This window comes from Rhinoraja longicauda, chromosome 11 (assembly GCF_053455715.1).
Source record: "Rhinoraja longicauda isolate Sanriku21f chromosome 11, sRhiLon1.1, whole genome shotgun sequence".
Taxonomy (NCBI): Eukaryota; Metazoa; Chordata; class Chondrichthyes; order Rajiformes; family Arhynchobatidae; genus Rhinoraja; species Rhinoraja longicauda.
In genome coordinates this window covers 20,112,028-20,129,494 of record NC_135963.1, presented here as the reverse complement: position 1 = coordinate 20,129,494, position 17,467 = coordinate 20,112,028, and positions in this window count along the sequence as shown.

Sequence of the window (17,467 nt, the reverse complement as noted above, 5' to 3'; positions counted from 1 at the left end):
CTTCAGATAGTCCCTGCTTTCCCTCTCTATCCCCTCCCTCTTCCCAGTTTTCCCACTAGTCTGAAGAAGGGTCTCGACCCGAAACGTCACCCATTCCTTCTCTCCCGAGATGCTGCCTGACCTGCTGAGTTACTCCAGCATTTTGTGAATAAATCTCCCACTAGTCTTCCTGTCTCCAACTACATCCTATCTTTGTCCCGCCCCCTCCCCTGACATCAGTCTGAAGAAGGGTCTCGACCCGAAACGTCACCCATTCCTTCTCTCCCAAGATGCTGCCTGACCTGCTGAGTTACTCCAGCATTTTGTGAATAAATCTCCCACTAGTCTTCCTGTCTCCAACTACATCCTATCTTTGTCACGCCCCCTCCCCTGACATCAGTCTGAAGAAGGGTCTCGACCCGAAACGTCACCCATTCCTTCTCTCCCAAGATGCTGCCTGACCCGCTGAGTTACTCCAGCATTTTTTGTCTACCTTATGGGAAATGAGAAAACAAGGACAGAATCCCCCTTGTTCTCACCTTCCACCCCATCAGCTAGCGTATCCTAAAAATAATCCTCCAACATTTCCGTCACCTACAACGGGACCCCACAACTGGCCACATCTTCCCATCCCCTCCCCTTTCAGCGTTCCGCAGAGACCGTTCTCTCCGTAACTCCCTGGTCCACTCGTCCCTTCCTACCCAAACCACCCCATCCCCGGGCACTTTCCCCTGCAACCGCAGGAAATGCAACACCTGTCCCTTTACCTCCCCCCTCAACTCCATCCAAGGACCCAAACAGTCTTTCCAGGTGAGACAGAGGTTCACCTGCACCTCCTCCAACCACATCTATTGTATCCGCTGCTCTAGATGTCAACTTCTTTACATCGGCGAAACCAAACGCAGGCTCGGCGATCGTTTCGCTCAACACCTTCGCTCAGTCCGCCTTAACCAACCTGATCTCCCGGTGGCTGAGCACTTCAACTCACCCTGCCACTCCCAGTCTGACCTTTCTGTCATGGGCCTCCTCCAGTGCCATAGTGTGGCCCACCGGAAATTGGAGGAACAGCACCTCATATTTCGCTTGGGCAGATTGCAGCCCAGCGGTATGAACATTGACTTCTCCAACTTTAGATAGTTCCTCTGTCCCTCTCTTCCCCCACCCCCCCCCCTTCCCAATTCTCCCTCTAACTTCCTGTCTCCACCTATATCCTTCCTTTGGCCCGCCCCCTCTGACATCAGTCTGAAGAAGGGCCTCGACCCGAAACGTCACCTTCTCTCCTGAGATGCTGCCTGACCTGCTGAGTTACTCCAGCACTTTGTGAATAAATACCTTCGATTTGTACCAGCATCTGCAGTTATTTTCTTACACTTATGTGAAATGAGACTCAGCAGGTCAGGCAGCATCTCTGGAGAAAGATGCTGCCCTACCTGCTGAGGTACTCCAACATTTTGCGTCTACCTTCGGTGTAAACCAGCATCTACGTTCCTACCTACACGTCCTGTGAAAAGGTCAGGTACCTTGCACTTTCTAAAAGAGCTTTAAAATGTTTTTTTCATTTTAATCCCAATCACCGGTTACTGTATGTCCAAGTTGCAACTTGTGGGGCGTTTCGAGCCTTTGATATCCAGGAAACTCTTGCGTGCACATATTTCTCCCACAATTGGTTATTTATTTCGCTTGTCTGATCTGGGGGCTCATTTGGCACAAAGAAATGAAGGTTTGGAAAGGATTTTGGAATTATTCATGACTTGTTTAACTGCTGCTACATCGTATGAGCAGAGATATTAGAGTGAATGTTATCCTTCCTGAAGAGAAGCATAACAGTTGCTGCAGAGTTGCTTAATGGAACAAACAATATGCACTGATTTATGTTCCATCCAAATCTTTTAATCAGGAACCTGGCTGATATTTTCCAATTACATTCTTTAAGGGAGCAATGCTCATGAAGAGACAAAATGTGTAGGAAGAACCTGCAGATGCTGGTTTAAACTGAAGATCGACACAAAAAGCTGGAGTAACTCAGCGGGACAGGCAGCATCTCTGGAGAGATGGAATGGGTGACATTTTTGGTCGAGACCCATCTTCAGACAGTCTGAAGAAGGGTCTCGACCGGAAACATCACCCAATCATTCTCTCCAGAAATGCTGCCTGTCCCACTGAGTTACTCCAGCTTTTTGTGTCGATCTCAGGAACAGAAGTCTCCAGTTTTTCTGGGCCACCTAGACCTATAATCCAAGCTGTATTCCCCTCCTCTGGCCAGTAGAGAGGTTGGCTCAGAATATTTGCCTGTGAACAGACATTACCTTTGCTTTGCAGATTCTGGGCTAGACCCCTGATGAAAATAAAAACTTTTGCTTATATAACTCTTTTTTGCCCACAAGTTGCAAGTAACCCGCATGGAACCCACATACTACCTAATACTTAAGTAATGACCATCTCCAATAAAAAGGCCCAAACACCTTCCCATTTCATGTTCCTCTCCATCAGCTTTGTTGAGGTCAATATTGAAGCGAAATGGCAAATTAAATGGACCAAACTCTCACAGGAAGGACAGAGGCTGAATTATCTGACGTACAGGTATTCTCCAATCTAGAAAAGGCTTTTCACGGACTGTGTGATGCGTCAAGAACACAGTGTAATATTTACATTTTAATTGAATGGGCACAGGCACAAGAATGTTTAACAGTGTCTGAGGAAGGGTTCCGACCTGAAACGCCACCCATCCTTTATCTCCAGAGATGCTGCTCGACCAGCTGAGTAACTCCAGCGCTTTGTGTCTTGGAGGGGAGGAAGCTCCTCAAACTGCGGAGCATCTTGGACACTACAGCCCACCCCCCTCCATGACACACTGGTCAACCTGAGGAGCACCTTCAGCAACAGACTGGTTCCACCAAGATGCAGCACAGAACGCCACAAGAGATCCTTTTCCCCATGTGGCTGTCAAACTGTGTAACTCCTCCCCCTTCTGCCATGGGGTAGACTGAGACTGACTCCCCCTCCCCCCCCCATCCACCACTGTGGTACAGCGGTAGAGTTACTGCCTTACCGCGCCAGAGACCCAGATTCGATCCCGACTACGGGTGTTGTCTGTAAGGAGTTTCTACGTTCTCCCTGTGACCTGCGTGGGTTTTCTCTGGGATCTCCGGTTTCCTCCCAGACTCCAAAGACGTACAGGTTTGTAGTTTGATTGGCTTGGTATACATGTAAATTGTCCACAGAGTGTGGGATAGCTTTAGTGTGGGGGGGTGATCACTGATAGGTGTGGCCTCAGTGGGCCAAAGGTCCTGTTTCTGCGCTGTATCTCGATACTAAAGAGGCAGTACAGTAGCGCAGCAGGTAGTGCTACTGCCTCACAGTACCAGCGATCCTGGTTCTATCCTGACCTCGGGTGTGAGCTGGCATGCACTCAAGCTCTGAAACAGCCTTCTATATTACAAGAAAATATGGGATTCTTACTGCTGCCATGTTGTGGTTAAGTGGTTAAGAGAGTAATAAGGTTGGTGGATTGGCTGTATGATCATTGGGCTACTTTTACAGGGATGGTGCTGGGCAATCTTAATGTTTTCAATCACAGTGCTGATTCGTGTCTGGTGGATAGTCACTGTCAAGTCACATTTCTGGTCAAAGCTCAGAGGACGGTGGCTAGATTTCATCTAGTTGCAACCAGTCATTGACTGACTTCAGGCACGTAACTAATCTGGCCAAGCCCAATGTATTTATTTTCAGGATTTGCTTGCTGCAGGCACAGACTGGTCATTTTCTAAGAAGCAGGGGAAATGGAACTGCATATTGCGCAAACATCTGTGAATATCCTCTGTTCTGCTCCTGATAAACCAGATGGAGGTGTTTGTCATAACGTCATAAGGGACAGGAGCAGAATTAGGCCTTTCGGCCCATCAAGTCTAGTCCGCCATTCAATCATGGCTAATCTACCTCTCCCTCCTAACCCCATTCTCCTGCCTTCTCCCCATAACTCCTGACACCTGTACTAATCAAGAATCTATCTATTTCTGCTTTAAAAGTATCCATTGGCGTCCTCCACAGTTTTCTGTGGCAAGGAATTCCACAGATTCTCCAACCTCTGACTAAAGAAATTCCTCCTCATCTCCTTCCTAAAAGTACGTCCTTTAATTCTGAGGCTATGACCTCTTTGTTTCTTGATTAGCCTGGGTGTCATGGGAAGAAGGCAGGACAATGAGATTAGGAGGGAGAGATAGACCAGCCATGATTGAAAGGTGGAGTAGACTTGAATGGCCAAAAGGCCTAATTCTGCTTCTATCACTTATGATCTTATGACCTCTAGTCCCAGAGTCTCTCACTAGTGGAAACATCCTCTCCACATCCACTCTATCCAAGCCTTTCACTATTCGGTACTTTCAATGAAGTCCCCCCCTCATTCTTCTAATGGGCCTAGGGCACTGCTCTGAAGAGTTCATGCAGCTACATCATGGGCTGAGAAGATTAATGTCCAAGCAACTTCACCCATCTTCCTTTGTCCTGTTGACTAAAGCCCTTGGAGCGTTTTTCCTGATTCCCATTGAGTACTCAGATGGAGTTTGCATGTTCCCCCAGTGACTGCATGGGTTTCCTCCGGGTGCTATTCCCTTCCACATCCCAAAGACGTGAAGGTTTATAAGCTAATTGATCTCTGTAAATTGCCCTTGGTGTATAGTGGGATAACTAGTGCGAACGGGTGATCAATGCTCAACATGGACTCGGTGGGCCGAAGAGCCTGTTAGCATGCCGTATCTCTAAACTAAACTAAAATGTGTCTTGATGTTAAGGGCAGTCAATCTTGCCTCACCTCTGCAATTTAACGTCTGCCTGTACTTGGATCAGAGCTGTAATGATGATTGGAGTTAAGGAGGCAAAATCCAATCTGAACAGCAGTGTCCAAATTATTGGTGACAGTGCAGGTTTAGGCTCATTATTGTCGCATGTGGTAGCGTGAAAAGCTTTATTTAGCATGCTGTCCAATCCAGTCAGAAAATTCTATACATAAATACAATCCAGCAAAACTGGTCAACTTCCATCTCTTTGCTGATGATTGAGAATAGGCTCATGGACTGTAATTAGCAAGATTGAATACATTTTGCTTTTCCCAAAAGCAAGAAAGATATTATTGTTGTGTAATAGTGACACTCTTGCAATGCAGCCTTTAAAAATGCAGGCAAATAAAGAACTGGGTGGCCCGGTGGTTTAGCTCAAAGTTCACCAACCTCTGGAACCTAGGTTTGAAAACAGGCCAGACCACTGGAAGAAATTCTTCTCCTGCTGACAACTAAAGAACTCTTTGTGCAACAAACTCGGTTCATCTTAATCCAGATCCCAAAGGACACAATCTAAAAATGCTCAGTTGTGTTACAAACATTTCACACTTGGAGAAATGAGAAGATGGTGCTGTCGAGACTAAGAGTTAGGCTGGGGGTAGGTAGAAGGTTTATGTTAATGCAAAGGAATTCATTAGGCACTGGGAGGTATTCTCTTCTGAAATTAATGGAACAGATCCAATAAATGCCTTCATCATAAAATAATGTTTATCTTGGAAATTCAATTCAAAGTGTTCTGCAAATAAAAAAACATCTCTTCACAACATAAAGAGATATTATTAGATATGATACATTTCCTTTCCTTGTTTTCTCATTAAAAATCACTATTCAGTGCTAAATATTTAATGTATTCTCTAATTATTTCACTTAATTTCTCTCTTCTATCTTAGAAACATAGACGTCGTCGTCATGGCTATCCCTCGAGATCGAGGATGATGGTCTACGTTCCGATTTCAGAACGAAGACACCTGTGCGTGTGTTTGTTTAACGTGTACTTGATGTTGCACTCCAAGAAGCACACAGTCCTCCACAAATCAATCAACTAATTCCAATGGCAAGGGAACCAAGACGATTGGAGCTGATAGATTTGTTGCAGCCTTCATCCGCCTTCACAGCCGTTGAGTTCAAGATAACTTCGGTCCGCCTGGTCTGCCGTTGAGGTCTTGTACGGTGGTGCAGAAAATAGGTGCAGGAGAATCCCATTTGGCCCTTTGAGCCAGCACCGCTATTCGATATGATCATGGCTGACCATCCAAAATCAGTACCCCGTTCCTTGCTTTTTCCCCATATCCCTCGATTCCATTAGCCCTAAGAGCTAAATCTAACTCTCTCGTGAAAACATCCAGTGAATCGGCCTCCACTGCCTTCGGTGGCAGAGAATTCCACAGATTCACAACTCTCTGGGTGAAAAAGTTTTTCCTCGTCTCAGTCCTAAATGGCCTACCGCTTAGTCTTAAACTGGACTCCCCCAACATGGGGAACATATCTTGTGCATATCACCTGAGTAAGGTAAACTGTAAATAGAGGTGTGGGGGAGAAGATGTTCTTTGTGAGTGACCCACTGCTGTGGTGCAGCAGTAAGGGTGGCACGGTGGCACGGTGGCAGAGTTGTTGCCTGACAGCACCGGAGACCCGGGTTCGATCCTGACTATGGGTGCTTGTCTGTATGGAGTTAGTGCGTTCTCCCCATGACCTACATTGGTTTTCTTTCTCTGGGGGATCTCCGGTTTCCTTCCACAGGTCCAAAGACATACTGGCTTTCAGCGATACTGTGGGAGGTGACCCAAACTCTAGCTGGAGCCATGCTGGAATTTTCATTTCAATTTCAGATTTACATTATCTGCAGAGTTTTGTGCTGTAATCGGTACCTATAATCCATTCAATCTAGGAACTGTACTCCACTTTCATATTTCCTTCCATAAAATACTTATTGTTTCCCTTCCAGATCTAAGTGCTAGCTCAAAGTAACTCAGGATCTGATCGAAATCTGTCTGGCTTTCAGCGATACTGTGGTAGGTGACCCAAACTGTAGCTGGGGCCACGCAGGTATCTGGTTTGGCTTCAGAATTGTTGATGCAGATGCTTTGAGGTCAATTGCATTTACTGTTGGCTTTGGATTGTTTTCTTATGGGTGGCCTGCTGTTTTGAAAGAACTAACAATTTAAATAATGTCTCAACGCCACTCAGACTCTTTCTGTTTACTTTTTATGAGTTAAACTGAAGGAGACATTACTGAGTGCAGGCCGCCTGCCTGCTTGTGTATTCATACATGTCTGCAATCATTTCAAACATTTTGCACACTGAAAGAGACGCGTATTTTAACTTTAAAATGAGAGCACTCTATGTTGAACCCCTGTTTCTCCAAGGGATATAGTATAAATCATGACGGATTTATCTACTGTTTGTGTTACCTCATCCTGTCATTCAGACAAGTATATTCATGCTCTTTCTAATACAGGACTGCAGAATTTGTGTTACAATCATGTGTGTTATAACCTGACTATCTTGTTACTTAATCTGCCTTGTTTATTTTATACAAAATCTCCACAAGGCACAATTGGAATCCTTTTTATGTTCGTCTGCACCATCAGTCAGCAAGCAGTCTATGAGACCAGCTCCCTGAGGGAGCTTTGACACATTGATTGGTTTGTTTCACAAACATGCTCGCCTAGGATGCGGACTGCTCTTTTTTTAAAGTGTGCTAAAACATTCTTCCGTGTTGTTCAAATTAGGCTGAAATGATTGTACAATCGAGCGTGCAACAGCATTGGAGTGATTTCCATCTGAAAAGTTGGTTTGAATCGCAACCTATGGTGGCGGTAGCCGTTCAACATCCACTAGTTTCCTGCACTGAGGAAACATTGCCATCCCTTAAAGCCACAATCCCCATGTAGTCAGATACCAGTAGCACTGGTAGCACTAGTAGCATGAGTAGCACACAGAGGGGGGCTGCAGGGATGTATTGCATTTGTGTGTACGAAGGAACTGCAGATGCTGGTTTTTACAGTGAAGATGGACGCAAAATGCTGGAGTCACTCAGCGGGTCAGGCAGCATCTCTAGAGAAAAGGAATTGGTGACGTTTCGGGTCGAGACCCTTCTTCAGAGCCTGGACCCGAAACGTCATCTATTCCTTTTCTCCAGCATTTTGTGTCCATCTTATTGCATTTCCGTGCCTGCTCCCGTACAGTCAGCCACTCTTGTGGAGCCAGCTGACACCTCTCATGATGCCTCAGGACGCTCAGTGAGCTAGGCAGAACATAATTCACTCTTTGGTTTTGTAAAACCCTTGTCAGCTGGAGCTCTGCCTGAACATCTTGGAATGCAATAGACAATAGACAATAGACAATAGGTGCAGGAGTAGGCCATTTAGCCCTTCGAGCCAGCACCGCCATTCAATGCGATCATGGCTGATCACTCTCAATCAGTACCCCGTTCCTGCCTTCTCCCCATACCCCCTCACTCCGCTATCCTTAAGAGCTCTATCCAGCTCTCTCTTGAAAGCATCCAACGAACTGGCCTCCACTGCCTTCTGAGGCAGAGAATTCCACACCTTCACCACCCTCTGACTGAAAAAGTTCTTCCTCATCTCCGTTCTAAATGGCATACCCCTTATTCTTAAACTGTGGCCCCTTGTTCTGGACTCCCCCAACATTGGGAACATGTTATCTGCCTCTAATGTGTCCAATCCCCTAATTATCTTATATGTTTCAATAAGATCCCCCCTCATCCTTCTAAATTCCAGTGTATACAAGCCCAATCGCTCCAGCCTTTCAACATACGACAGCCCCGCCATTCCGGGAATTAACCTAGTGAACCTACGCTGCACGCCCTCCATAGCAAGAATATCCTTCCTCAAATTTGGAGACCAAAACTGCACACAGTACTCCAGGTGCGGTCTCACCAGGGCCCGGTACAACTGTAGAAGGACCTCTTTGCTCCTATACTCAACTCCTCTTGTTACGAAGGCCAACATTCCATTGGCTTTCTTCACTGCCTGCTGTACCTGCATGCTTCCTTTCATTGACTGATGCACTAGGACACCCAGATCTCGTTGAACTCCCCCTCCTCCTAACTTGACACCATTCAGATAATAATCTGCCTTTCTATTCTTACTTCCAAAGTGAATAACCTCACACTTATCTACATTAAACTGCATCTGCCATGTATCCGCCCACTCACACAACCTGTCCAAGTCACCCTGCAGCCTTATTGCATCTTCCTCACAATTCACACTACCCCCCAACTTAGTATCATCTGCAAATGCAGTGAGGTTTTGTGCTGCTTTGGGAAGTGTTCTGATGTCAGCATCCACATGAAGAACACAATAGATTGTGCTGCTTGCTGTCTTTGCAACTATTAAATGATAGCTGCTTTCTGGACGGGGATGCCCTAAACCTAACTTACATAACAGAAGATATTGAACCACTAACAGGTATCAAAATGAGAAATGGTAGTTTGAAGAAAGGTTCCGACCCGAATCCTTTTTCTCCAGCGATGTTGCCTAATCCGTTGAGTTACTCCAGCACATTGTGCCTATCTTCGGTATAAACCAGCATCTGCAGTTCCTTCTTACACAATTGATGGAAGTGAGCTTCCTTTTAAAAGTCCCAGTATGGAAGATGTTGCCACAGTTTTTGTTAGATATTTGTCAAAAGATGTGGTGCCTCAATCGATGAAACCTTCAAAAATCCTGTTGGCTAAATGGACTTGATGCCCTAAATTCGTGGTGGGGTATTTAATTCCCAATTTCGATAATTGTTGAACGTTGATTCTTCTCATTTGGCAAAATATTAAAAAATGTACTCAATGGCACTCAGCCAAGGCGCTAGAAGGAAGACTATAGGTGGCATATCCTTACGGGGAAAAAAAATCCAACAAGACCAATCCTGCCTTCGCAGAATGTGGGTGGGCTGATGCTCCTGCTGATTGTTGCACAAAGGTCGGCAGGCATTCCCACCTGTGCTGGAGGAAGAAAATGTAGTCGTTTACCTTAGCACTGTCCAACGTGGTGAAAGACTGAGTGAATGTGCCACGTCCATGAATTATGCCCAAAGCAGCGCAAGCCATGGGAAAGGAGAAAAAGAAGCATTTTAGTTCAAAAACAGATTAACCTGTCCTGAGAAACTTAATAATTACAGGATCGTTTTTATCTCAAGAAATCCTCTTTTGCACCAAAACTGATCCATAGTATTGAGAGAGGTGTATAAAACACGCCTGAAAAAGGTGTAAGTTGATGCCTCTGTGAATTCATTGTGATTAGTTATGAAATATCTCACTCAGGTCATGCTGGTTTATAGTTAACTAGACCAAGTGGGCCCGTTGGGCCCAAACCTCTCCTGCATTGGTGCAGCACCCTCTCCTCCCCCCCTCCCCTTCCCCCCTCCCCTTCCCCCTCCCCTTCCCCCCTCCCGTTCCCCCTCCCCTTCCCCCCTCCCCTTCCCCCCTCCCCTTCCCCCCTCCCCTTCCCCCCTCCCCCCCCCACCCCCCACCCCTCTTCCCCTCTCCCTTCCCCCTCCCCCCCCCCCTGCTGTGGTTCAGGAACAAACAAACAAACAAACAAACGAGAATTTCAGTATATAGATTACAATTTTCCAGTTCAGTTATATAATAGCGACAGTTAAAGCTGGATAGTTATGCCATCTTTCTCGTGTGCCAGATTTACTCAAAGAAAATTACTTACAAAGAATAATCTTATTCTCATTGGGGATTTAGTTTCATGGGGTCAGGAGAAGAGTACGTGCATGCAACAAATTGTGCAGACCTATAGATTTTAAGGTAGTTATTTGGGAGTGGAATCTATCCCTCCAGAAATGAATAGCTAGTTGTAGAATTTAGCTACGACACACCATGTCTTTGCATTCTTACAAAGCAATTTGTAGATGTTTATGAAATAGAAGTTTTCAGCTTAAGACACTAAAATGAATGTACTAATTAATCTCAGGTTGCCATTATTATTGTACCTCATTGAGGAGCTGCTCTTATGTACTGAAATGTTAATACTAAACGAAAGCTGCTATTATTATTGTCATAGATTTGCACTGAAATGTTCACAAGTACACTGCTCCAGTCTTTTCCAGCTGGGAGAAACACGCAGCCACTTTGAGTAAATACCTCAAAGCCATGGGGAAGAAGCAGACTCTGTGGGTTGTGAATGGCTCTGGCTGATAGACTTGAACAGTAGGTGGCAAACATGCTTCATCAATACACGTGAAAGAACTAGCTAGTGAAAAGAGGTCCATTCATAACTGCAGCTCTGCAATACTACCCGCCCACACCTAACCCACCCCCTCCGTCCTGAGAGCCTAACATCACTGGAATTTAGAAGGATGAGAGGGGATCTTATCGAAACGTATAAGATTATTAAGGGGTTGGACACATTAGAGGCAGGAAACATGTTTCCAATGTTGGGGGAGTCCAGAACAAGGGGCCACAGTTTAAGAATAAGGGGTAGGCCATTTAGAACGGAGATGAGGAAGAACTTTTTCAGTCAGAGAGTTGTGAATCTGTGGAATTCTCTGCCTCAGAAGGCAGTGGAGGCAAATTCTCTGAATGCATTCAAGAGAGAGCTAGATAGAGCTCTTAAGGATAGCGGAGTCAGGAGGTATGGGGAGAAGGCAGGAACGGGGTACTGATTGAGAATGATCAGCCATGATCACATTGAATGGCGGTGCTGGCTTGAAGGGCCGAATGGCCTCCTCCTGCACCTATTGTTTATCACAACCCACTATGCCAACCAAGCACTTCATGTTCTTAGTTAAGAGAAGGGAAATTCAAGAGTAAAATATTAAAAATGACAAGCTGTTGCCCCCAATTTTGTCCCAGAAATTTTTCCCTAAATGTGGAATTCTTCTATTCTGTTACACAAAGTTGCTGATACAGTCATGCAGAGAGAGTTCCCTTGGTTTTTTTAATCAAAATACCGAACTCTCACCGCTTAAAGTTGATGCTGAATTATGTGATCTCACCTGGGGCAATTGGAGCCCAGGGAAGAGTGTGAAAAATCAGCCAGAGTAGCCATCTTTGGCACTTTGGCACACGAGCAGCACAAATATTGGCATTGACCAATAGGGCAGCATTCAATGCTGTGGGTGTGAAGGATCCTGGCCCAAAACGTCACTTATTCCTTTTCTCCGGAGATGCTGCCTGACCTGTTGAGTTACTCCAGCTTTTTTTGTCTATCTGCAGTTCCTTCCTACACATAGCTATCGTTGGTGCCTCTTCTGAAACCTGCTAGAGATAATAACACGCAGAGCATTGAATGTCAATTGTCAATGTCAATATTTCTGCTTCTCGTGTGCCTTCCTCCAAGAGTATTTGGAGTTCACAGAAGATGGGAATAATAGCCATGATGGGTTCCACTCCTGTTGTGCTGCAGCTGGCCAGGCTATTATATCAAGGTGGGTAAAGTAACTGAAGATAACTGTGCATGTGGAACACACACTGAAACAAAGTGGGAGGGTAGGGAGAACCAACATAAAAGTGCAACCATGAACTGAACTGTTACTTCCTTTAGTATAAGAAAATAACTGCAGATGCTGGTACAAATCGAAGGTATTTATTCACAAAATGCTGGAGTAACTCAGCAGGTCAGGCAGCATCTCGGGAGAGAAGGTATGGGCGACGTTTCGGGTCGAGACCCTTCTTCAGACTGATTGTCAGGGGGGCGGGACAAATGAAGGATATAGGTGGAGACAGGAAGATAGAGGGAGATCTGGGAAGGGGGAGGGGAAGAGAGGGACAGAGGAACTTGGGACAGAGGGACAGAGGAAGTTGGAGAAGTCGATGTTCATACCACTGGGCTGCAAGCTGCCCAGGTGAAATATGAGGTGCTGTTCCTCCAATTTCCGGTGGGCCTCACTATGGCACTGGAGGAGGCCCATGACAGAAAGGTCAGACTGGGAATGGGAGGGGGAGTTGAAGTGCTCGGCCACCGGGAGATCAGATTGGCCAATGCGGACCGAGCGCAGGTGTTGAGCGAAGCGATTGCCTTTGCTACTTGCTCTGGCTCACCACACAGCCACGTTAATGAAAAGTAACCAAACCTTATGGTAGATCAAGATGAAGCAAAATCAATAAGTAAGGACCTTCTGCCGAATTATATACTTGGTCTGGCTTTAACTAATTAGAGCAACAATTAAGCTGTTAAATTGTTATTATAATGAACATGGCATTGTAGTGTATGAAGGAACTGCAGATGCTGGTTTAAACCGGAGATAGACACAAAATGCTGGCATAACTCAGCGGGACAGGCAGTATCTCTGGAGAGAAGGAATGGGTGACGTTTCAGGTCGAGACCCTTCTTCAGACTGAGGAAAGGTCTCGACCCGAAAGGTCCCCCAAGGCATTGTAGAGAAGGCTTCCTATCGTGATGGTAGGCATCACTCCATTGCTATGCCATGTAGAATTACAATTTTCAAATGTCAACTTTGAACACTATAAGTGGATAGAAAATAGATATTAAAATGTCACTGCCATCTGTCTTATTATTGAGCAGCATCTCAACAAGGTACAATAAAATGGTAACCTGCGTTCAGTATAAGAAAGGTCACCCATTCCCTCTCTCCAGAGATGCTGCCTGTCCCGCTGAGTTACTCCAGCATTTTGTGTCTATCCTCCATTCAGCCCAACAAGTCTACTCCGCCATTGAATCATGGCTGATCTATCTCTCCCTCCTAACCCCATTCTTCTGCCTTCTCCATATTACCTCTGACACCCGTACTAATCAAGAATCTATCTATCTCTGCCTTAAATATATCCATTGACTTTGCCTCCACAGCCTTTTAGTTTAGTTTAGAGATACAGTGCGAAAACAGGCCCTTTGGCCCACCGAGTCTGCACCGACCAGCGATCCCCACACATTAACACTATCCTACACACACTAAGGACGATTTACACATACACCAAGCCAATTAACCCACATACCTGCACGTCTTTGGAGTGTGGGAGGAAACCGAAGATCTCGGAGAAAACCCCCGCAGTCACGGGGAGAACGTACAAACTCCGTACAGACAGCGCCCGTAGTTGGGATCGAACCCGGGTCTCTGGCGCTGCAAGCGCTGTGAGGCAGCAACTCTACCGCTGCGCCAATGGCTGCTCTACAGATTGAGGGCAGGGCCAGATTGATGAGGGCAGGGCCGTAGTCATCATCCACATGAACTTCAGAAAAATCTTTGATAAGGTTCCACATGAAAGGCTGCTCTGGAAGGTTAGATCACATGGGATACAGGGAATATTAGTTAACTGGATACAGAATTGGCTTCACAAAGGGAGCAGAGGGTGCCATTGGAAATTAGACCTCATGCAATATGAACTAAGTGACTGGGGAATGGGCTGTCTTCTATGATCTCACTAAATATCTACAGGATATCAAAGAACGGAGGCATCCTAAAGATGAAACCAAGATCCTGTGATGACTTTGACAGGGGTCTGAGCCATTAGTATATACACCAGATGAAAAGGGCTGTGGCGCAGCGGTAGAGTTGCTGCCTTACAACACCACAGACCTGAGTTTGATCCTGAGTATGGGCGCTGTCTGTATGGAATTTGTATGTTCTCCCTGTGACTGCGTGGGTTTTCTCTGCGTGCTCCAGTTTTCTCCCACACTCCAAAGATGCACAGGTTTGTAGGTTAATTGGCTTTGGTAAAATTGCAAATTGTCTCTGTTTTATAGGATAGTGCTAGTGTATGGGGTGACCGCTGGGTGGCACGGACCCGGTGGGACAAAGGGCCTGTTTCCACGCTGTATCTCTGAAGTCTAACGTCTCAAGAGCGTCTGGGAAAACACAGACACAGAAACTATTGTTGCTTGCACCAGGCAGCATTTCTTTCTCAAGCTTACCTTTGCTTCCACATTTTGGTTACATTTTATAATTATGTTCAACCTGTACACTTTACCCATAGGAGCTGTGACAAGAGATAGTCTGAAGAAGGATCCTGACCCAAAACGTCACCTATCCATTTTCTCCAGGGATGCTGAGTTACTCCAGCATTTTGTGTCTATCCTTGGCATAAACCAGCATCTGCAGTTCCATTTAATGACATAAGAGATAGTTACAGTCAAGTTCATGGGACGTGATGATGAAACTAATTTTAACCCAAGATCTGGACCTCTAAAGTATTTTTTGGACTTTTTCAATTACTATATGTGCTGTGTAATTAAACTAGCCAACATCCTGCAGTATTTATTCTAGTTTCCAGGCAAAATGGGTTTAACAGAGCAACTAGTAATTTGACCAAAGCTTGCAGACACAATCCTTATTCCCTTTGATCTGGTGCATTCTTGTTTTATTTTTACTTGGAACTTTGTTTTCATAGGTTCTGAAAATTCAGGAAACAAAAGGGAATGTGGGCTATCTCGATTGATGCTCTCTCTAGTACAGGATAACCTCTTTGCAGTTACTATGGTGTGGTCAAGGAAAGAGCGTTCACCTCGCGGCCCTGTTTCCACCAATCTTTCCACCGCTAAGCACAAGAAGCGCAAGACGCCATTGTATGCTGATGCCGAGAAGTGTGTTCAGCTCTAGCTGAACAATTTCTAATCTTGTGATGCGGACTCGATAGGAAGTTACAACGGTTGTACTTGATTCCTTTAATGAAGACAGTATCTCTGAAGTCATCCAACAAGTCCTCCTCTTCCCACATGAGGGTGATGAGCTTATGGATTTGTGACTAATACATTTCCCTGTGTAGTTTTGTCAGATTTCAGTGAGCTTATCATCTATGTTCATACATTCATTAGTCATAGGAGTAGAATTAGGTCATTCGGCCCATCAAGTCCACCCTGCCATTCAATCATGGCTGATCTATTTTTCCCTCTCAACTCCATTCTCCTGCCTTCTCCCCATACCCCTGACACCCTTACTAATCTACTCCTCGAGACTCACTATTTGAGTTGCGAGATGGCCTTCTCATCTTCTCGTAAGTCAGAAGTAGCAGCAAAGTTGGGCAAAATAGGTTGATATGAAATAAACCTGAAGACAGACACAAAGTGCTGGAGCAACTCAGCGGGTCAGGCAGCATCAATGGAGAAAAAGGATGGGTGACGTTTTGGATCAGGACACTTTTTCAGACCCAAAATGTCACCCATCCTTTTTCTCCAAAGAGATGCTGCCTGACCCGCTGAGTTACTCTAGCATTTTGTGTCTATCTTCAGTGCATGCCATCATCTGCAGTTCCTTTCTACACTGAATGGAAGCAAGTCATCCTCAGTACCCAAGGATTGCCCAAGAAGAAGACCTGTGAATGTAGATTGAAGGTTAAGAAGCAACACTAGGTGCTGCAGCATTATCACTGAGCAGAGATAATTATAGAGGCAGAGGTTTATGAGGAAATGTCCATTTTATGAAGGCATTTATAACGGCAAATGATGCCAATAACAACCCAATGGTCTTTCTTAACCAGTTGTATTTCCATAGCTGATGCACCACTTCAATTAGGGGGAAAACATTTATTATAGATTTATGGAGTCATAGAGTCATACTGTGTGGAAGCAGATCCTTCGGCCCATGCAGACATGTCCCATCAATACTAGTCCTACCTGCCTGCATTTAGCCCATATCCCTCTAAACCTATCCTATCTATGTACATGTCTAAATGTTTCTTAAACATTGTGATAGTACCTGCTTCAACTACCTCATCCAGCAGCTCGTTCTGTACACCCACCAACGTTTGTGTAAAAAAGTAACTCGTCAGTGTCCTATCAAATCTTTCCCCCCTCACCTTAAACCTATGCCCTCTGGTTCTTGATTCCCTTACTCTGGGCAAGAGATTCCGCATTTACCCAATCTATTCCTCGCATAATTTTGTACACCTCTATGAGATCACCCTCTATGAGACCATCTTCCTATGCTCCAAGGAATAAGAGTCCTAGCCTGATCAATCTCTCCCTACAGCTCAGGACCTCGAGTCCTGGCAACATCCTAGTAAATCTTCTCTGCACCTTTTCCAGCTTGACAACATCTTTCCTATAACACGGTGCCCAAAACTGAACACAATGCTCTTAAATACTCTTTGCAAAATACTCTTTGTATGAGTCAGAAGGAGATAAGCAAAAGCACGCGAGGGAAACAAATCCGCTTTATGGCCACTTGCCTTACTTTGTAGCCTTCAGAACTGTGTTGCTCGGTTTTCAGTTAAGACTAAAGAAAGGTGGAAGACCATGAATATTCTACAGACTTGTCCATGCTGTTTAATGGTCAGCCAGGAAGGTGGGTGCTGGGGAGGAAGCTTTAAAACTCACTGGGGAATTCGGTGAAACCACTTCTCATGGACTTGCCTATTTGGCAGCAACGGGATTGGGAAAAAAGCCCAAGATATTTGAATAGACATCCAAGGCCCTAGCACTGTGAGCTCTTTATTACTATTCTTTCAAATCTTTCTCCTGTGGAATTGATTTTATTGCTTATGGAATGACCTACTTAAATCTTCTCATTATCGAAATTTGTCATCAGATGAACCCAATTCTGAAGATTCAAAAAGCTGTAGCATACAGTGTTTTACTGTGTAGAAAGGAACTGCAGATGCTGGTTTATGCCGAAGATGGACACAAAGTGCTGGAGTAACTCAGCGGGTCAGGCAGCATCTCTGGAGAAAAAAGATGGGTAACATTTCGGGTCGGGACCCTCCTTCAGACTGATTCAGATTTAGCTTAAAGAAG